This window comes from Carlito syrichta, unplaced genomic scaffold (assembly GCF_000164805.1).
Source record: "Carlito syrichta isolate Samal-C Ts95f unplaced genomic scaffold, Tarsius_syrichta-2.0.1 Scaffold306634, whole genome shotgun sequence".
In the NCBI taxonomy this organism is placed as follows: domain Eukaryota; kingdom Metazoa; phylum Chordata; class Mammalia; order Primates; family Tarsiidae; genus Carlito; species Carlito syrichta.
Genome location: NW_007250730.1, coordinates 562,876 through 585,212, shown reverse-complemented (window position 1 = coordinate 585,212; position 22,337 = coordinate 562,876). Strand labels below are relative to the sequence as shown.

The 22,337-nt window shown below is 40.2% G+C and overlaps 1 long non-coding RNA gene across 1 annotated transcript in view; it reads right to left on the bottom strand.

Moving 5' to 3' along the window:
* The window catches only part of LOC110596085, a 152,234-nt gene that overhangs the window by 125,274 nt on the left and 4,623 nt on the right, over positions 1 to 22,337 (bottom strand). The window contains exon 2 of the long non-coding RNA XR_002482255.1: positions 6,304 to 6,409. This is a non-coding gene — a long non-coding RNA (uncharacterized LOC110596085). The remainder of the gene's footprint in view (positions 1 to 6,303; positions 6,410 to 22,337) is intronic.

Genomic DNA, 22,337 nt, shown 5'->3' with positions numbered 1-22,337 from the left:
GCTGGGGCAGAAGGATCGCTGGAGCCCAGCAGGTCGAGGCTGCGGTGGCCGGGAGCGGTCACTGCACTCCAGTCTGGGCGACCGAGTGAAACTCCAACTCGAAAAAAAAAAGAAAAGAAATCAATATATGGAAAAGGTATCTGCACTCCCATGTTTACTGCAGCACTATTCACAACAGTTAAGATATGGAATCAACCTAAGTGTCCATCAGTGAATGAGTAGACAAGGACAATATGACATAGATACACAATGGAATATTATTCAGGCATAAAAAAGAAAGAAATCTTGTCATTTGCAACAATATGAATAGGATTAGGGGACATTACATATAAAGTAAAACAAACCAGGTGTATTAAGGCAAATTTCACATGTTATCATATATATCTGAACTAAATTTTTTTTCAAATTGAACACATGAAGCAGTAGAATGGTAGGTGCCAGAGCTGGGAAGGGTAGCTGGGAGAGAGGGATAAAGTGGGAATGATTAATGGGCATGGAAACCCAGTTAGAATAAATAAGATCAAGTATATGGTAGCACCATAGAATGACAATAGTTATCAAGAATTTATTGTGATTTTTAAATAACTAAAAAACGTGAAATTGGAATGTTCCTAACACAAATGATAAATGCCTGAGGTACCCCAATTACCCTGATTTGATCATTACACATCGTATGCCTGTGTCAAAACACCACATGTACCCAATATGTATAATTACGTACCCATAATTTAAAATTTAAGACAAAACAAAATACATGCATGCAAGTATGTGTCCATGTTAATAAAAGCATTAAAAGCATTTCTTGTTTACCATTTGATTTACTTGACATTCTCCAAAATATTTTTATGCCATATGCTCTGAGACTGAAGTCGATATTTTATATGTCAGTATAGAACCATGGTTAAAAAGACCAACTTAAAGGTAATTAACTATATTACTAATAATCTATATGGACCTTCATCTGTCAACCTAGGCAAGTCCTTTGCGCTGAAGGACTTTTTACTAACTAAACAATGCATACATCTTCAAATCTCAACTTCATCAAGGAGACTGGCAAGTTTTGGAAATATTTAAAAATTATTTAAAATATTAGAAAGTAAAAAGTTTGGGGTAGCCAAAATAAAAGCCAAACATTACGAACAGTAATACAACGACCAATTGTCTATTATTTTAAAGCAAAACACAACACAACACAGCACTTACTCTTTTAAACAGCAGGAAACATTTTAAGTTCTCTTTATTTTTAAGCTTTAAAAAAGAGCTTTAAATGTCTATAATGTCTTAGAATTAAAACATATGGTAAAGATGGAATATTACACAGCCATAAAGAAGGACAAAACTATGAGCTTCGCAGTAACTTGGATGGACTTAGACTCTATAACACTGAATGATATATCACAGAAACAGAGAACTGAATATTACATGTTCTCACTCATAAGTGGACCTTGAACAATTATCATAATACTATAAAGGAAAGGATTGGCATTAGTAGGAAATTGCTGGTGGGGGGGGCAGGTACCTCATCAACAAGGGTACTTGCATAATGAACATTTGTATAATTACCCCTAAATTGTACACTACATCTTTATATTAAAAATTTTTTGAAAAGAAACTTATGACATTTTATTAAAAAAGGTGGATGGGCTCAGTGGTTGAGAGGCAGGATCTGATTCCAGATCTGCTCTCTGCTAGCTGGAAAAACTTGGAAAAGGTAAGTACTCCCCATGTGTGGGGAGACAGCAGTACCACCTCCTGCACAGGATTGTCTTAAGAATTTTATACCCATAACTCATGTAGTCCCCTCAATAACCCCATCAGAACTCTGGTATTGATATCATGCTCATTTTCTAGACACGGTGTGCAAGGTCATGTCTGGACATTGACTCTTTTCCCCTATACCTGGCTTGTCACTGCCCTCTCCCCAGGGAGCAGCCTCTAGCCAAGGCTGGCTTCTGAAAAATAGCATATTCCCAGTAATGAGTCATAGAATCCAGGCAAACAAGCAAAGCTGAAAGCAATGTGGTCATCGCGTGTACACAAAGTATTGTGAACACTGGACAGGAATTTGATTAACTGACTTGCTTGACTATAAAACTTTTTGCTGACCAGCCTGGTTAACTTGGCGAGACCTCATCTCTATAAAAAATCAAAAAATTAGCCAGGCGTGGTGGCATTCACCTGTGGTTCTAGCTACTTGGAAGGCTGATGCAGAAGGATCGCCTGAGCTCAGCATGTCGATGCTGTAGTGGCTGTGAGCATGCCACTGCACTCCAGTCTGGTGACAGATTGAAATTCCAACTCAAAAAAAAAAAAAAAAAAGCTGCTTCTGTACTGTCCCATGATGCAGATTCTTTCTTCACCAGCCGGCTGCCATCAGTGCCTCCTGTAAGTTCTAATAAACCAATGTTTCTCAGTGACAGATCACCAGGTGACTTCTTTGGAACAGACACAGAACCTTACGCACATGCCCTCCCAGATTTGGCACTGCCACATTACAAATGGCATAGTTGGGCAGGATATTCCAGAGAAGCCCCCACTGTAACAGCCAAGGAAAGATAGTAGGAGGAGGAACGTCACTGGGGGATGTCCCAAGGTTGGCCCCGGTACTAAGTTGCCAGCTTGGTAAATAGCTGGGGGCTTCCACGTAAGTAGAAGGACACCTAAAAATGCCAGCCAGCTGCTGGAATTATTGAAAGCAGTTGATGAGAAGGGGCAATTTCCAAAGGAAAAAGATAACTGTGCATGGCCTCTGCTTGTGCTCTCCGAGTGGCTACCGAGGAGCAGGAGACGGCCACGAGGAGCCAGGTGCAGATATTGCAGGAGTTAAAATTTGAAAGAGACGCTCCGTTCTACTTGGTCAACTCAGGCAGAAAGCAGAATACCTGTGTATCCTCACTAGTAGGTGAGACAGTTTAGAGGGCAGCATAGGCGATAGCGCACCTGGGAGAAATGGATTTGATTAGACAGACACAGGGAATTGGAAAGGTGAAAGAGGATCCTACAAAGGTAACCCTTCAACAAATGTGAGCAGATTTAATTAAGGCAGGGGTGGATCCTAACAAGATAGATTTAATCCTTTGCATTCAGAGAATCTCAAGAACACCTACCAGCAACTTGACTGCAATTTTTACAAAATAGTGAAAAATGAATCTTTCATATTAAATAGTATAGCATTGGAACCAGTTACTTTATTGTAACAATATTTGGCTTATAACAGAATTTTGGACATTGAAGAACTTATTTATGACCAAAAAATCAAAATTTTATATCTTATATTATTCTAACATGCATGTGAAATAATTACCGCCATGCATTGCAGGTTCATAGATACATGCATTGCAATAGTAATTTGTTGGATGTCTTCCATCTGGTGTTTTTCTATTGGAGCAGACAATATAGTCTCATTTTCTTCCTCCCACATTAATAATATATAATTTATTGTCTGTTTTTCAGAAATGATGTGGAAGGACATTCTCTTTCTACGTAATGGCAACTGATTTTTTTTTTTTTTACATATATCTCAGTATAAATTCCATCTCTTTATTTGCTTTTTCGTGCAATTTGAATGGAAAACTTCAAGGAAACATACATTTTTTAAAAAATGTGAACTGGCATAAGTTTGTCCTGTATAATCACCAGCAATCTCTTTATGTTCTCTGAGAGGTTTGCTAGATTACAATGTCCCCTCAGAGAGGAATTCGAGTGCAAAGGGTTAAATAAGCAACCCAACATGGTATTGGTAGAATTATGGGAGCAACTCCCCAAAGAAAAGCACTACCAACCTATCTTGAAAAAGAGAACTTAGGTCCGGGTACTAGAGTGAACCCCCAATAAAAAGGGAGGTTCCCCCTCAAAGAAAGAGCAAGCAGGCAGGCAGCTGCAGGGCAGACTCGGAGCACGAGGGGTACCTAGAGGCCAGTCGTGGTCAGCGCCACCTCCTTGCAGCCAAAGGGCAGAGCTCATATGAGCCCTAGGTTGGAATACACACTGAGTCTTGGTTTACTGCTGGAATTTTTTTGCTGTTGGCTAATGCTTTCTTTAGTGTTGATATTCACACAGATTGTCAAGACCAGTTCACATTCACCTCAGAAGAAAGACAATGGTGCTGTTGCTGGAGTACTTGTACAGCCCTACATGGTCACTCAAGATTCAGAAAGTCGGAGGCGACCTGTATCAGTGTCTTCTTTTCACTGTATAGATGATGTCTGATTCTCTTACAGACCTAGAGCAGGCAGTACCCATTGGATGAACATTTGCAGGAGAAAGGATCATCAGCTATACTGATAATTTTCAGGATTTCCCCCTCACCCCCCATTGCCTAAAACAGCTGCAGGAATTTGGGGGCTTGTTGGGGTACTAGAGGGCATTTTTCCCACATTTAGCACAGATAGTATGAACCTTGTATAGACTGACCAAGGGGATCCCACTGGGACAGGGGAGTGCCAACAGGCATTCATGCTGCCAAAAGTGCTGTGGCCACTGTCCAGGCATTGGGCCTTCTAAACCAAAACCTTCCCTGTGAATTGGATGTAAATGTTACCCAGGAGCGACATGCTTGGGGGTATGGCAGCAGCAGGGGAAAGCTCGACTTCCCATTGGCTTTTAGTTGCAGACCTGGAAAGGCACCAAAGACCACTACAGCCCCATCAAACAGCAGGTCAACACAGTATACCAAGCTCCTTTGGCAATGGAGCCAAATAATTGGACAAGCCCCAGTAACTGTGCGCACTGTCCTGTCAATGGCAGCAGGCAGTCAGTGGGCAGAGTTATGGGCAGTGTAGTTGGTGATATCTGAAGAGCCAGGCCCATTCACAATCTGCAGAGACAGTTGGGCAGTTCAAATGACTGACACTGTGGATGCCACAATGGCACCAGGAACAATGGACAATTATGAACAAGCCCCTGTTTGGCCAAGATATGTGGCAATACTCACTGCAGGAGTGAACAACCCAATACATGAAGCAACTGCACTTCAATGGGAAACCCTGTGCTGGCCATCCAGTACCCCTGGACATGCTGACACAACTGTGGGCAACACCCCCAAGGATACAAATCCAGATGCAAGACCCAGCCCTGCAACCAACCTGGGGAAGTGGGAATAACCTGTTGTTGGCCATCCCACAAGACATAATACCCAGAGAGAATACTCCCATCGCCCCTGGGATGTTCAATCTGAACCCCATTGGTGCTCCCTGCTTACTCCCTGGGAAGAGGGAAGAAATTAAAATCTAGAGGGCCATCCTTCAGTTATGGAAAGATGGACAAATACTGTGAAGAGTAACAACCCTGGGCCCCAAATACTCAAAAGAGGGACTATTAATCACTTCTATGTGGCAGTTAAGAACACCCCAATGTCCTTTCATGCCATGGAAAAGAGGGTTCCCAGGCCTGACTGGGCACAGTATTCCAGGCATGGAAGATCTCCCCAGAGTGGCACAGTGCTGTCATGGGACGGGAATGGTGCTTGCATTTTACCTGATAATAGGGATTTGCCTTTGCTTCTTCCTCTCAAGTACCTATTTTATCACGTTTGGCCTAAGACCTTTTCTATCACTAAGTTTTTTCTTTTTGGCAAAAGGTTCATAGGTGTTATCATTTTGCAATGATATAGGTGTAGCAATATTGCTGTTCAGATCCAGTGCCCTTTATTGCACACACAGGATATGGATGCCATGTATGACTTGTGTTTCCACCTAAGGGATCTTGCATGACATGACATGGAGAAAATGTTATCTTTCAGAATTCCCCTTGGGAAGAACACTACATTTGACTGAAATAAATATATTTAAAGCCACTAAAATCTTTTAAATTAGCAGATATTAATTTTATAATATAAAATTGTTTTAATAAACATTTAGGAAACACTAACATATTTGGATGTAAAAGTCTACTTCATTCATCAAATATTTATTGAGTGCCTAATTGCCTAATTTAACTTCGGGTGCTAATCTGAGATACAAGGTTAGTACTGTTTATAAGACAGAACTCAAATTTACCAAGGATTCTTCATGACTTTTTGCTTTCCACAGTTAAACAAATTCACTAGGTCATCAGATGGGAAAACAAAAGGAGTGATTTTACAAACTTCATTTGGAGTACATAGCCAAACCAATAAGTAAGAAAAGTCTGACTTGATGACAATATTCCAAGTAATTAATGACCTTCATAGACTGCACATTTAAAAAATTATATACATTAATTCTGAAACTATATGAAATAATTTTAAGACAATCATAAAATTATCCAGTAATTTTTACAGAAAAAGTAATTCAACTAATTATGATTTTGCTTTTTGAGACTCACCTAACAGGACAAATCCATCTGCTTCTGTCTCTGGTACTGAGGGCTTTTTAGACTCCGGAGGCTTCCTGAAGAAGTGAAACATTGCTGCTGCTGTTTCTGATGCTATCTGAAATACAAACACTATATAATGTCAAATTCAGATGAAACTGAAAAACTCTTACCCTTTCTAGTAAGAAAAGGTATCTTCTTAAAATTTTTTTATTTTAAAGATGTGGGGTACATACAATTCAGGGTTAGGTATACAAACACCGATTATGCAGGTACCCTTGTTGATGAGGTGTGCCCCTCCATCCCCTAGCAGTTTCCCTCAACTGCCAATCCCACCTCCTTTCTCATGGCAGTTTCCCACTACTGCCAATCCCTTTCTTACAGTATTATGATAATTGCTCAAGGTTCGCTTATGAGTGAGAACATATGATACTCTGTTCAAGAAAAGTTATCTTAACATAAAGCTATCACTATAATTACTTTTAGGAATTCTACTGCGAGCCTTACAACCATGAGTCTTCTCTAGGTGTCAGAAAACAAAGCTAGAAATTAAGGTCCACACTGAAACTTCCTCATTTTCTGAAGATTCAGAGAATAATCCAAGAAATCACTGCACGTAAAACTAAAATCAACAGATAACACCAGAATCTAAAAAGCTCTTGCTAACTCTAAAACAGATACTGGTTTGGGGAATGGAAAAAAGGAAAATCCTGCCCAGGTTTCTTGTCATGCCATAAGTACCTTAAGCTTCAGAAAACTAACACCACCTGACAAAAGAAAGAAAATCGCTTCAAACATCTCTACAGATGGTTATCTGACTAGACACCCAAGTATTATACCCTTATAGAACTGTAGCCAACTTTAAATGGCTGTCAGGGAAGGTCTTTGTATTGGTGAGATTACTGTGCATTGCCCCCAACACACACACACACACACACACACACACACACACACACACACACACACACACACACACACAGCCCTCTCTTCCCAGTATTCTCATCCTTGTACATTCAAGTCAGGGCAACAATGTCTAGAAAACAACTGTGAAGAAAGTCAAAGGGTACTTGCAAGGACACATTATATAAAATCCAACTCACATAAGTGTGAAGGGCTCCTGGTCTCAGTCTGGCACTGACATGAATTGATGTATATTAAGCTGTACTCTTTACTAGCCACATAAACTCGAACTGATAGTTAGCCTACTATTTTGCTTCAATTCTTTCACTTACACAACATGAATAATTGTGTATTCCTGGTGGGGTTATTGCAAAAAGATTCTAGGAGACAGAGTATACTGTAGTCCCCCTCTTATCCATGGTTTTGGTTACCCATTGTCAACTGAGGTCCAAACATAGGTGAGTACATACAATAAAATATTTTAAGAGAGTGCAATAATTTTTATTACTGTATATTGTTATAATTGTTCTATTCTATTATTAGTTACTGTTGTTAATCTCTTACTACACCTAATTTATAAATTAAACTTTATCATAAGTATGTATAGAAAGCTCTCAATGCCATGGATAGGTTCTTAGAAACTGCAATTTTAAGTGAAACAATGTATAATGAAATCAGTTATCCCATAGGCTAATTGATAGAAGCAAGAGTTGAATTCTTACAGCATTTTTCTGGTCACAAAAACTTCTCCAACTTCTAAAACCTTTCTAATATTTCTAAAAACCTTTCTAATATTAAACATTGAAATAAATGTGAGATATGCATATATTTTTAAAAGATTAATAAAAGCAAGTAAGACAATCATTTATTAAATTATTCCAGTTCAGAGTTTAGGGTAGCCAGAGCCTATTCCTGAAGTTCAGGGCAGAGTAGGAACCCACCTTGGCCAGGACACCAATCACAGAACACACAGACACACACACACTCAGTGGAGGACAGTGTAGATACACAAATAAACCTAATGTGCACATCACTGAGATGTGGAAAGAAACCAGAGGACCCAAATGAAACTTGCACAGACATGGGGAGGATACACATACTCCACACAGATGGTGGCTCTGGCTGGGAATATTTTTTTCCCTCATCATTATAACTGAACAATGTATAACAAAATGACATTGAATGAAATATCATTTGGGGACCTGCTATATTAGGAAAAACAAAGCATATGGAGGGCTTGTAGCTATCCTTGGTTCCAGACATTTACCAACAGGGGGTCTCGGAATGGATCCACTATGGATGACAGGAGATGATCTCATAAAGCATGTTGGTGTCATGTCCGATATGCTGCAGAGACTCAGTGAACATTAGTGGCATTTGTAGTTACTCTCCTTTCCAGTTACTGGTCTCAGGCAGGGTGACAACATCTGGTTGCTCCCCCCACAGAGGAGAGATCACCGAAGTTAGTTGTCTGCCACCTTCTCTGCCCCCAGGGTAAATTTTACACCATTGTGTGTTTTTGAGTAATATTAACAGAACATTATAAGATAATCTGGTTGCAGACTTTAGTGTTTTAGCACATGTTCTTCTTTTATGGAGAGATTACTCCAAAGACACATGGTTAGACTGATCTTAGGTACCCAGTGGAATGAATCATTAAGGTCAGCAGCAGTACTGGTCATACCAGGGAGCCATAGCAGTGGAGTGACAGAAATGGGGTTGGCTAATACCTTGGTAACAATTTCAGAGCTGTTTCCAATGGAGTCACTTCCATTCTCAGTTATTCTCTATAGTCTCTGCTCTCCTTGCCTTATTCTGGACTTGTTTCTTCCATGCTGGAAGTTTCTTGACTCTTGGAACCTAAATTATCCCTCCTCTTCTGATATGTCTGACATATTGTAATGTTCTGATGTTCTCAAGTGACAGACTGCAATTTTATGCTTTGCCAGTAAGTCATATGACCCAACAAACTGCTGCAGCCAGCATGTTGTTTAAATTTGGTGTTTGAGGTCATGAAGAATTTAAATGCTTCACTTAATGACTTAAGTAGTAGATTCTATACAAAATACTTGGGTTAAAAAGAGATTCTTTTATTGAACTCTGCCTGAGTTTGGTCTGGCTATTTGTAACAACACATCTAGACTTTCAGGGTTTGAGAATGACTTGACAGAACTACTTTTGTGGTACCCATGTTTGTTTCATTTCTATTTCGTAGCCAGACATAAAAAGGCATTGGAAATTTGAGTCCTTCTATTAAAAGGCTGTTTTATACTTTAAAGGGCCTCTCCTTGTCCACATAATTCCCTGTTGTAATGGTACTTGACAGTGAACAAAGCAAGTCACATAGCCACACCTAACTCTAGGGAGGGTGGGAACACCCTCCCATCATGCCTCCAGAGAGCAGAGCCAGCAGACAGCCCTAAGGACTCCATGATTCTTATTTGTGTTCACTGTAGGCAGATCTCGTCCCTGCCAAAAGCAGAACTCACCTATCCACGAGCAGTTGCTCTTATTGCCCATGCAGGCATAATTGCATGTTCCAAGTTCAGTGTCTTGGGAGATGTACAAGAGTCTCTTCCTCAGGTCCAGATGTAGCACTTCTTGGTCTGGAGACTTCATGAACTAAAAAGAGAGGCCATCTGTCCCTTTTGTTCCCTCACATGCTAATGGAGCTGGAGCAGATAAACGCCCCCAAATACTCTCATCCAGAAGGGGAGGAATGGGAGATTGGCGCAGTCAAGAGCTATAGAGCCGGGCTCGGTGGCTCAGCCTGTAATCCCGCGCCTTTGGGAGGCTGAGGTGAGTGGATTGCCTGAGCCCGAGGGTTCGAGACCGGCCTAGGCTGGCGAGACCTCATCTCTACAATAAATCAAAAAATTAGCTGGGTGTGGTAGTACGTGCCAGTAATTCCGGCGACTCGGAAGGCTGAGGCGGAAGGATCGCTGGAGCCCAGCAAGTCGAGGCTGCGGTGGCCGGGAGCGGCCACTGCACTCCAGTCTGGGCAACAGAGTGAGACTCCAACTCAAAAAAAAAAAAAAAAAGAGCTGTAGCAACTCTGCAGTTCCCCTGAGTAGGATTTTGGGGAACCCTTATCTTGGGTTGGAGAATGTTCCTTAATTATGTCCAGATCCTGCTTCCTGGAAGAAGATCTCTGCCCTCTTTTTCTAGTAACTTCCTTCGCTACAAGGGAAAGGAGCACTGGAGAATAGGCCCTCTTGCAGGCTGAGCAGTTTTCCCTGGCAGTTTCTTGTCCACAGAAAATTGGCATCCAAGGGTCATTTTAACTATTCTGTAGCCAGAGTCCTCTTTATTCCAGACTGGCAGTTATTTCTGCAGTACAGCTCTCAAAAAAATGTGTTTGGCATCTTATCTATTTAACTTCAGTGAGCTTCATGTGTAATGGCTAGACCTAAAATTTTTGCTAGATATAATTCTTAGATTTTGTGTTTTTCAGCTTTGTCAGTTCTATGCATGTCCTCCTTTCCACTTTATCTGAGAGTATCTTGGCTCTATAAGGTTTCAGCTAGAGACCTACACCTTTAGTGTCTTTTTCCTGAACCATTTTATCCAAACAGCAACGTTAATTCACGCTGAGGTTTTAATACCAGGTGTGGTAGTTATACCCCTGGTTTGATCTTTATCTGAGGATGAGTTTTAATCATCTGTTGTTGCTTCAAAGCTTTCTCAGTTTAATTTTAACTGTTTAATTTTAACTGTTTGGGGATAAGAAGTAGTTGCTTCTTCCAATCTTATAAGTCTTTGAATCCGCACTCTCCTCTTACATTCCTGCTTGCAAGCCAACTATTTCTTTTCTGATCTCACTTCTTCCTTGTGTGGGCTTTTCTTTACCTTATTCAGTTACTTTTTTCATCTGATTCCTTGTCTTTCTTCCTTTTCCTTTTGTTTTTTCATCCAATCTTGTTGTTCGCCAGTTTTACAGAGGCCATGTCTCCTTGTGCTCTATAGAGGTGCCAAATTATTTTCAGGTTTCTCTTTTGGATTCATTACTATATCCAGTAAGCTCCTTTGAGGATTTCAGTGTCTGTTCTTTTTCCTTTACTAGAATGTTCTTTTTCACATGGCTTGTGTTTTTCTTCTCCATTTTTTAGTCCTTTTTAAAAGTGAAATCTGCCATACATGTTTTCTATCAATACATAGGTTCCTTTTACCATCACTTATGTTGGGGTTAATATCCTTCTTAGAACTACAACTGAGATCTGGTCAAGCTACACAAATCCCAGTACAATTCTCAGTTTTCAGAAGGCTTTCCCTCTGGTTAAATCTCTGCCTGATTTTCTGTTATGGGTAGAATATATGATAACGAACATTAGGAGTATTTGCTGCCACTGGAATTCTTCCTTTCTTTGCTTTCTCTTATTTTTTACTTATTTATTTATTTTTTTGGCTCTCCTCTCCATTGGCCCATAAAACCTTCCTGTCACCTGCCCTCAGGGAGACACTGCTTTGGAGAGAACTCCCAGGGTTCTCCTTGCTTGTGCCAAGTAATGAAATTCCTATTGATCAAAACCTGTGTTCTCATGGAGAGTCGTTTATTACTCGCCAGATGAATGAACTCAGTTTTTTTCAGGTAACAAAATGAAAGCCTATGTCCACACTTGTATGCACATGTCATAACAGCTTTTTTGATAATAACAAGAAATGGAAACAACCCAACATCCAACACCAGGTAAATGGATTTTTTAAAATGTTGCCACATCCACAATACTATTCAGATAAAGAGGAACAAAGTACAGATACATGCTACAGGAAGATATACAAGAATCTCAAAAAATTAAGTTGACTAAAAAAGCCAGACAAAATAAGAGTTCATGCAGTATGATTCCATTTATGTAAACTTCTAAAAAAATGCAAACTAATCTACAGTGACAGAAAGCAGATCAGTGGTTGCCTGGGAAGAGAGGAAAGGAAGGAAGGATTACAAAGGAGCACAGGAAGCTCCTGTAAGTGGTAGACATGTTCATTATCTTGATTGTGATGACGGTTTCAGTGGGGTAAACATTCATCAAAACTCAGCCAACTATACACTTTCAACATGTGTAATTTATTGATAATATCCCAACAAAGCTCTTTAAATACACATTATTAGCATGATATTTAGATATTACACAAAAGTTTTAGTTCACAATTATTCAGAAAATTGTCTCAAATCTCTTAAACCACTAGCGTGTTAGAGATCGTCTTTGCATTTAAAAAATGCCTCTTTTCTCTCTGTATTCACACAAAAACAAAAGGGCAGTGTATTCACTTTTGATAGTACACAAAGACTGCATATAAAAGGGCTTGGCTGACTGCAGAGCAGGGCAGGTCCTATTGCTTTGAAAAGGTGGGGCGAGTAATGTATTTCTTTTCTTTTAAGTCATACCACCCATGACAAAAAGATTAAGGCAACACGGTATTCTCAATTTGATTATCTCCTTTCAATTTCAACAGACTACTAGTTAATGTAAATACATCAAATAGACTGAAACTCCTGTGCAACTGATAAAAACAGTAGCTACTTTCTATAGAGAGATGTGTGTACGTGTGTATATACCACATGTGGTACACGATTTTTCTTCCAAATCCAAAAAAATATGTAAATTTCATACTGCTGGAAAATTAAAAGCCTGAACAATGTTTAATCTTCCTCCTCTTTTGTATGGTAAAATGCAGCATTCTGCAAATATAATAAATGTTTAGATAACAAGTTTACTCATTTCTGCTGTAAGATACCAAAATAGTATAAGAAGACAGGTCATGCTTTTGGTAGCTTTAACCTTGAGAGATAGAAATACATGAACTAAAATAACACTAAACAGTGTAAAACATTCCAGAGAGATCAATGAGCATTAGAAGGACCCTGGTAGGCTTCCCAAAAGAGGTAGCCTTGGGTCTGACTGCATCTGATGAGGAGGGTGTAGACACAGACAAAGAGAAGGAAGGCCTTTCCTGTAACAAGCATTGACATGAGCAAAGAACACACTGGGCTGACAGGAAGGCAAAGGGGTTAGTCTCACTAGAGGCAAGGGTTTATGCAGAGAAACAACATAAACCAAGACTATAAAAGAAGGGTGGATACTAATTAACAAGAGGCAGAAAAGACAGGAAGTAGAATATTACTGTGCAGTCCAGGGTCTTGAGCAGAGTAGTGTTTAAGAGATGAGATTTGAAATAGCACGCTGGAGAATTGACTGAGGGGAGTATAGGGTCAAGAAGTTAGAAAGTTGATTAAGATGAGAGAAGCCTGAATGAAAAAAGAGGTGTACAGAAATGATAAAGAAGAGAGCCTGGTGACTTAGGCCTCTACAAAGTCAGATGGAAAACAACTAATAAGAAATGACTAAAGTTTCAAGTTAAAGAACCAAAGAAAGTGATATTATGAATAAGCAAAGTCTTAGAAATGGAAGTTTAAGAAAAAATTACATTTCATTTCAATCTGATTTTTATCAAACTGAAAATCCAACTGTTGTGTAAAAATCTAGTTTTTAAATAATATCAAAGTCAAAATTTTTTAAAAAATACTACACAGATTGAACAAACCCTCTACAAATTAGACTTGGCCTTCATGTGGCAAAGTATTTTAGACCTAGGAAAGGAATATCCTAAATCTAATCAGTGTAAGTAAAAAATTGTTTAAGACTTTGGAATTCAATGAGTGTCCTGGCCAGCTTACCCGTCCAGGATGTCTTCACCTTTGCTTGCTTTGTAACTCTAGAAATACGAGGTAACTTGTAGAAAACTGATAGCCATGCAAATAATTCCTGCCCATAAAAATGTTTCTGGTAGAACGCATTAGTTATTGCCCTGAGAAAACCTAACCAATGTTGCATCCATTTATAAACTCAACATTCCTTATTTTACTCGAAACATGTGATGGACCAGGCATGGCAGCTCACGTCTATAATCCCAGCATTTTAGGAGGCCAAGGCTGGAGGACCACCTGTGACCAGAATTACAGACCTGCCTAGGCAACATAGCGAGACCCCGTGTCTACAAGAAATTTTAATATTTGGCCAGGCATGGTGGCACGTGCCTGTAGACCCAGCTACTCAGGAGACTAACACAGAAGGATCGCCTAAGCTCAGGAGTTTTAGGTTACAGTGAACCATGATTGTACCACTGCATTTCAGCCTGGGCAACAGAGAGACTCAGTCAAACAAAAGCAAAATTGTGTGATGATGCTTTTAGTTCTCTTTTGAACCAGTTACAATATCTTACTAGCTCCCTCCTTAACTTATAAGTTCAGTAAAGTCTCCCACAGATTTTACGTTCATTTGAGAGATATGATTTTATCCTCTTTTAAGCTGATCCGTGGTATCACTTAGACTACCTAATAAAGATTACCTAAATACTCTTCCCCTGGTATTCCATCCCACAGAGGTTTTTTTTATTTTTGTAGGTTTTTTATATTGGTATAATGGGAAAAAGGTACAGATGTCTGAGAGAATAAGGAAGGAAAGACATTTAAACTGATATTGCATTTAGCTCCACAGAACAGCTTGGAAATCAATTAATTAAACTGAAGCATTAACATAAATTGTATTTCCACTTCTCTGACTTATGCTCAGACTAAAAAAAGAAAAAAAACAAAAACTGAATCCTGGATCTAGCTATTTTTCAAACTGCAGGTCCCAACACTTGAGTGGGAATAAACTCAATTTAGCAGGTCAAGAACAGATTTTTTTTTTTTTAATGGAATGAAATGGGGCAGGGGAGGGAAAGGGAAGGGAATCTGGAAGTACTCATTTTCTGGAACACTGTTGGACCTCCGCATCCCCAGGTTCCCCATCCACGGGGCCCTCATCTTGCTGTGAATCAAAAACATTCTAAAAAAATTAAAAATAACAGTAAAACAATTGAAAATAATACAAATAAAAACAATATAGTATAACAACTATCTACAGAGCGTGTCCATTGAATTCAGTGTTATAAGTGATTGGGAGATGACAAAGTAAACAGGAGGACAAACACAGGCTGTAAGCAAATACGCCCCTTCACAACAGGGACCTGCACTTTGGGGGTTTGGTATCTGCGGAGGTCCTAGAGCCAATTCCCAGATGAGATATAAGGGATGACTGTACAGTCACTAACAGAATTGCTTCCAATAGCCGTATGCTAAAGTCATCTTGAAAAGCAACAAGTCAGCCCAAGAAACATTTAGAACAGAACCTCCCTCCTGTTGGATCCCATTTCCATCAGATGGCCTCCTAAAGTAAAACAGATATCAAACCATTTTACCCTCCTCTATTACTTTGTAAATAAATATGAACCTCAAAGCATCTACTGAGAATTGGCAAGGAAGGTTTTCATTTTGTTGTTGATGGATTTGAGGATTTTGTTTATTTCCTTAGACTAGCTGCTCTATCATTTTCAGAATCAAGAATGGTAGCCAGCAGGTAAGATGGCTTTTTCCCTCAACTGCTCCTTAGTCATGATATGAAAAACAGAACAGAATAATCAAGCCTCCCCCAGTGCTACTAATTCAGGGAGGGAAAAATCTATCATTACATTAAACCAAGAGTTCTCAGTGGCTACACTCTTGGCATTTAGGACGTGTCGTTGGGCTGTCCTTACCACTGCATGATGTCTAGCAGCATCCCTGGCCTCAGCCCGCTAAATGCCTGCCTACTCCCCAGCTGTGACTACCAAAGATGTCTCCAAATATTGCCAGATGTCTACTAGGGGACAAAATGGTCCCTGGGTGAGAACCAAGGTATTAGAAGAAAGGGACTCGTTTTTATCATAAACCCCTCAGCAGCACTCCCCAGGTAGAGAAATTCCTCTAGGCCTGAGAGTGTCAGACTTCACTGGAGAATCAAAATACCCTCTCTTCCTTCTGTGTCAATGATGACAGAAACAGTGAAGTGTTGCAACTTACTCCTCTGTGGATGGCTGTGATCACCTAGTCTGTGATGTGCTTCAGTCAGAAAGCAACTTAATTTCAAGGTTATTTTGTTTTTTAATCGCCTCTATCTAATGCTATACACATAAAAACCTAGGTGAAGAATGCAAAATAGCATGGAGAATATAGAAATGTAGAACATAAAAATTACAGCCTTTTGAGAGCTTATAAACAAACTGCACTCAGAATTTATCACCTGGGTCTCAATCACTGACAAAAATATATTATTTACAGTCTTTAGTGTTGTTCTGAGTCTTCTAAATTAAGAATGCAATGACACATTTTTCTGTTTTTGAAAATTTACAAATACTAATTCTACATAACTGCCACAGACGAACCATTCTGATTTTCATGTAAATAATATTACCAGTACAATAAGAATTTCTACCTACTTCATTGAATGTTGCAACCTGAAATGAAAAAATGTCCTGAAAAAGACTCCAGACAACTCTAACAAAAAGCATCTCTCCACATAAAGCAAACATCTCAGGTGAGATAAACACATCTAAATAGTGTCCTCAGGAAAAATGAAGTAATCTGACATGAGATCACACCTCTTTACAGCTCTCTACAGCACTGAGGAACCCAGAATAAACAAACAAACAAAAAAGACATTATTCAGTATGGGTCTTTAAAATACTTTTTATTTGCTCACTTTAATACATCTTACACACAACAGGAATCATCACATTCAACTTTCAAAGACTCACTCCCAAAACTGCCCACTAACAATCAGCATCACTGACTTTCACTACAACCTTTCAAGACTTTACAGCCTCCCCAATAAAAACAAGCTTCTTTTAACTTTCATTTGTTTGCTTTCTAATTCATTCAACCACCATTTTTTGAAGGCCAAATGTTGGCCAGGCACCATCCCAGGCCCTAGAGAAACAAACCAGATCCTCAATTCCTCCAAATCCAAGGCATCAACCAATCTACTTGCTGCCTCTTGTCCTACTTCTCTACCACCTCTCACAATGTCAGTGGGCACAAAGCAAGGTTCTAAGTCCTATATAAAACCAGTATCAGTCAGGCCAGTGGCCAAAATGTTGCTCACTTTCTAGTCTAGTCAATAAGTGCTGACCGGCCACAGTGGCTAATGCCTGTAATCCCAGCACTTTAAGAGGCCGAAGCAGGAGAATCACTAGAACCCAGGAGTTTAAGACCAGCCTAGGCAACACAGTACGACCTTGTCTCTACAAAAAAAAAAATCAAAAAATTAGTCAGATATGGTAGTACATGCCTGTAGTACCAGCTACTCAGGAGGTTGAGGCAGAAGGATCACCAGGAAGTCAAGGCTGCAGTGAGCCATGGTATGCCACCGCACTCCAGCCTGAGCAACATAGTAAGACCCCAACTACAAAAAAAAAAAGAGGTATTGCTAGCAGGCCAGTGACTTGCTTCGAACTCCTAAGTAAACAAGAGTGCCAGCTGTTTAACCTCCTCCCAGTTTTTCAACAAAATGCACACAAAGAAATACAGGACAAAAATTGTCAATAACTCTGTCAACTAAAACTAAGAGACCATGTGCCAAAGTCTGAGTCACATTTCCATGAACTGCTCTACCATGTTACATCAAAAATACTATTCAAGGACTGAATAAATGACTAAGTAAGCAAACTAGCAAAGTAAAACAGCAGCACGAACCACAAGGAAGATGCTGAAAGCAATCCGTCCATCCCCACCACACGAGCTTGAGTCTAAAATACAAGAGCTACATGTCCTACCAGAACAAGATGCTGCAGGCATCATACTGCACAGAAACCCTTCCCAAAGTCTGAAAGGATGAGATTTCCTGTTCTCCTAAGCCTCCCTCGGGAGACCTTCCTCCTCCATTCAGAGAGCACAGTTTTGGGGCAGGGCAGGCATGGGTGGGTGGGGATGGTCTGTACCAACCTAAAGAAGACTCAGTAAAACAGGGTCCAAGAAAGGAGAGCCTATGTGAGGAGAGCACAGGAAGAAGCTAGAACTCCAAGCACAAAGAACTATGAGCTACTCTTATTCTCCAAATCACTCAGAGAGAGTGAGGCGATGAAGAGCCCATGTCACCCCAGCAGCCCCATCCGTGATGGATGCCTGCCAGCCACTGGGAACTGAGTGAGCCGTGAGCCAAGGTGTGTGTGAGTCCACTCAACTCTCAGGACTAGGCAAGAACAAGAAGCTGCTGACAAAATCAAGTTAAGCGGGGGAGACTACATATCTCACCCACATAGCCTCTACTTCAGTGAGGCATCCAGAATGAGACCAACACCAGGAAGGAAAACTATGGGTCCAAAGACTATAAGGAAGAATATCTCTCTAATGACAACTTCCCACAGCTAAAAATAGAGGAAACATCTTGGTAAACCACCTATGGTTGTATCAGGATGTACTCTCTGAACCCAGGCTGCTGAGAGCAGAACTGGCAAAACACACAACATTACCGAGATGCCCACAGGATCTCCAATCTCAGATACGCCCACACACACTCCCTTCCTTCTGGGGAAACAGCCTGGGATTTCCCTTTTCAGTAACTCAGTGTTCCTCACCACCAAGATGTCCCACAGATACTTAAGGACAATAAGGCCATCATGAGAGTGATAGTTATAAGTTATGATTTACTATTTAAGTACTTAGTATAACAGATCCCATGTTCAGTGCTTTACACACACGGTCTTATTTAATGCTTACAACAACCCTATGAGGCTTTATTATCCCCCATGTAAATACAGAAATTGCAGATCTGAAAGTTTGGGCAATTTGTCCAAGTCACTCAAATGAAAAGCATCAGAATGTATCTGTCCACTCCAAAGTCTCTGTTCTCCACTCTGTGCTCTGCTGCCTCAGTGTCCAAGCCCAAGTCAGCTCTCCAGTGCACATGTTCCTCCTTTACTCTCTATCTCAGGAAAAAGCATGAAGGCCCAACCAACTGCTGGAGACAGAGTCGTAAGTGCTACCATGATTTCACCTTCTCTCTCCCATGCCAGCTCCACCAACTGTGAAGTCCTGACTCCATGCTATCTCAAGCACTGGCTGCTCTCTAGTAGAGTTCAGCTCACCAACACCTCCAGTATGGATGACTGCAACCCCGCGGGTGGCTTTCCAACAGTGGATTCCCAGTAGCATGTTTGTACCCAACCCTCCCAAGGCCCCTTTCACCAGAGTCGTTTGGATGAAGTATGGTCAACTGACTGATGAAATTAGAGTAGATTAGCAGCAGATTAGATCCTTCCAAGAGCAGGTCACAAAGCCTGAGATAAACATGTAGGTCTATGTAAATAATGAAGTAACACATGTTTGGCTACAGAGAAAGTGATCTCATGAAAAGACAGAAGACTACCTGGATTCTGAACACTTTCCTGGTAATGGCTCCAGTCCTCTATGAGGTAATAAACCTTGGGTTAGTCATGTCAACACAGAAGGGTTCTAATCCATTTCCTTTTGACTTGACAGTTTAAGTTGGAAGGTGGAAACAATTAATGTCCATCGACGGAAAAACAAAATGTGGTATACCAATACAATAGAGTATTACTCAGCCTTAAAAAGGAATGACATTCAGATACATGCTACAATATGGCTATATCTTGAAAAGATTATGCTAAGTGAAATAAGCCAGACACAAAAGTACAAATTTTGTATGATTCCACTTATATAGGTGGTACCTAGAACAGTCAAATTCATGGAGACAGAAAGTAAAACAGAAGTTACCAGGGGATGGGGGAAATCTGTTTAATGGGTACAGAGTTTGAGTTTGGGAAGATGAAAAGAATTGTAGTGATGGCTGCACGACAATGTGAACACACTTAATGCCACTGAACTTTACACTTAGCAGCAGTTTAGGCCAGGCTTGGTGGCTCAGCCTGTAATTCCAGTACTTTGAGAGACCGAGGCAAGTGGATTGTCTCAGCTCGTGGGTTCAAGACCAGCCCAGGCAACTTGGCGAGACCTCACCTCCACAATAAATAAAAAATTAGCTGGGCATGGTAGCACGTGCATGTAGTTCTGGCTACTTGAAAGGCTGAGGCAGAAGGATCCCCTGAGCCCAGCAGGTTGAGGCTGCAGTGGCTGTGAGCATGCCACTGCACTCTTGCCTGGGTGATGGAATGAGACTCCAACTCAAAAAAAAAAAAAGAGCAGTTTAAATGGTAAACTGGATGTTATATATATTTTACCACAATTAACAAATAAAGCAAAAAAGGTTTAAGTTGGTTTAACATGGTAATGTTACTTGTACCAAAAGCACTTTGATTACTAATCAAGTCATTATTCATTATGAACCCAAAAGGCTCCACTGATCACTTCACTCCTCCATGCCCTCGTCCAGCATCACTACTCAGTCCAGCATCACTACTCAGTCCAAGCTCCTGGGCGAGGCAAGTTCTAGTCTCAACTTACCTTCACCCTTAATGCTGCCACTCCCCAACACCCCACCATACCTTCACTGAGGTCCTGGTTAATGTGTAGCTGAATTTGTAACCCTCAGAAATTAGCAGAATCCCCACACTGGCTCTTTTAAAAAGAGCATTTGTGGTACAAAAATTCAGGTGTATGCCACTTGAGCAACTAGTCTCTAACCAAATAGAAGGCCGAAAATAAAATCAGAATAAATTTTTCTGGTAATACAGCAAATCAGACATCCTGAGAAATCATTCCCAGTATTGTTCATCTAAAGAAGGCGAATTAAATATTTCTAACATCTTTTTAAAATGTATGTCTGGGCCAATAAGAGAAAGATATTCCATAAAAGCCAGAAAGGACAAGGATCTGCAAATCCACAAGGGCATGCACAAGCACCAGGGTTCACAGTTCCCTGCAGCCACTACTGATCTCTAATGAATAAAGTCTGGATTCTAATGACCCATGTCCCACAGGCACAAAACCTGGGGCCCAGACACTTTGGCAAGAAGGAAGCACAGTTCTTTTCTGGAGAAACACATCCTCAAACCAAACATCAAAACAATCAAAGTTCCAAGAAACATGAGTTCATAATTTAAAATCACTACAAAGAAACATACTGCAGAAAGGAAGAGTCAACAGAATCAAAAATACTACAGAATCAGACCTATAAAGCCTGTGGGTATCAAAAGTAAAATATAAACAGACTTACTTTGTATTCTGTAATATATAACAAAATAAGGAGAAACCTGAAACCATGACCAAAGAGTGGCAGACTATCAATAACAACTAATAGGATTTGTAAAAAGAACTAGAAACAAACATAACAAAAGATAGTATTAAAACTAGAAAAACCAAGTGGGACAATTGTATTATAAAAAAAACTTGTAAACTGGAGGCTATGAAAAAATTATCCAGAATTCAGCACATGAATCTGGATACTATAAACCAGAAGTGAAAAACAAGCAGGTCCTTCGATCTAGTCAGAGTTCCAGGATTTAAAGAGAATAGGAGGGAGGCAATATTTGAAGGGATGAGGTTTGAAAATGTCCTAGTACTAATAAAGACAAAAAAAAAAGAATTATCAGATTCACAAAGCACAACATATTCACCAGCAAGCTAACTAAGAAAATTTACATCAGGATACATTATACAAAAGAAGAGGAGGATACCAAAGACAAACTGAGGAAGAGGCAGATAAAGAGACATGAACTTTTAACAGAATCACAATTCAAAAGAAAGACATTACAAGGGTAAAATATAATAGTAGTTTGGGGAGAAATTAACTGTCCATTTAGAATTCCATTAGGACATAATTGCCTAGATGTATTGGGGCTGGATTCCTCTCTATAAGAACAACAGTATTTGGAAGATCCTAAGCGATCTGCTACTTCTCTGCTTAAGTTTTCTCCAGTAAACCTTCCTAGGCATTTATACTATGTGCCTCTTGCATTTTAGTGTCTGTTTTGGCCCGACAACTTTCAGTTTTTTGGTGTCAATATTCTTTAGGTGTGTCTCCCTTGTAAATAACACTTGTAGCTGAAGATTGGGTTTTTCCAACTATCTTTTTCCATTTACACTGATTGTGTTATTGATGTACTACAGTCTGTCTTAGTCTGTTAAGTGTTGCTTTAACAATACCACAGACAAGCCAGGCTCAGTGGCTCAGCCTGTAATCCCGTGCTTTGGGAGGCTGAGGTGAGTGGATTGCCTGAGCCCGCGGTTTCGACCCGCCTGGGCAACTTGGCGAGACCTCATCTCTACAATAAATCAAAAAAATCAGCCGGGCGTGGTAGGGCATGCCTGTAAGTCCGGCTACTCGGAAGGCTGAGGGGGAAGGATCGCCAGAGCCCAGCAGGTCGAGGCTGCA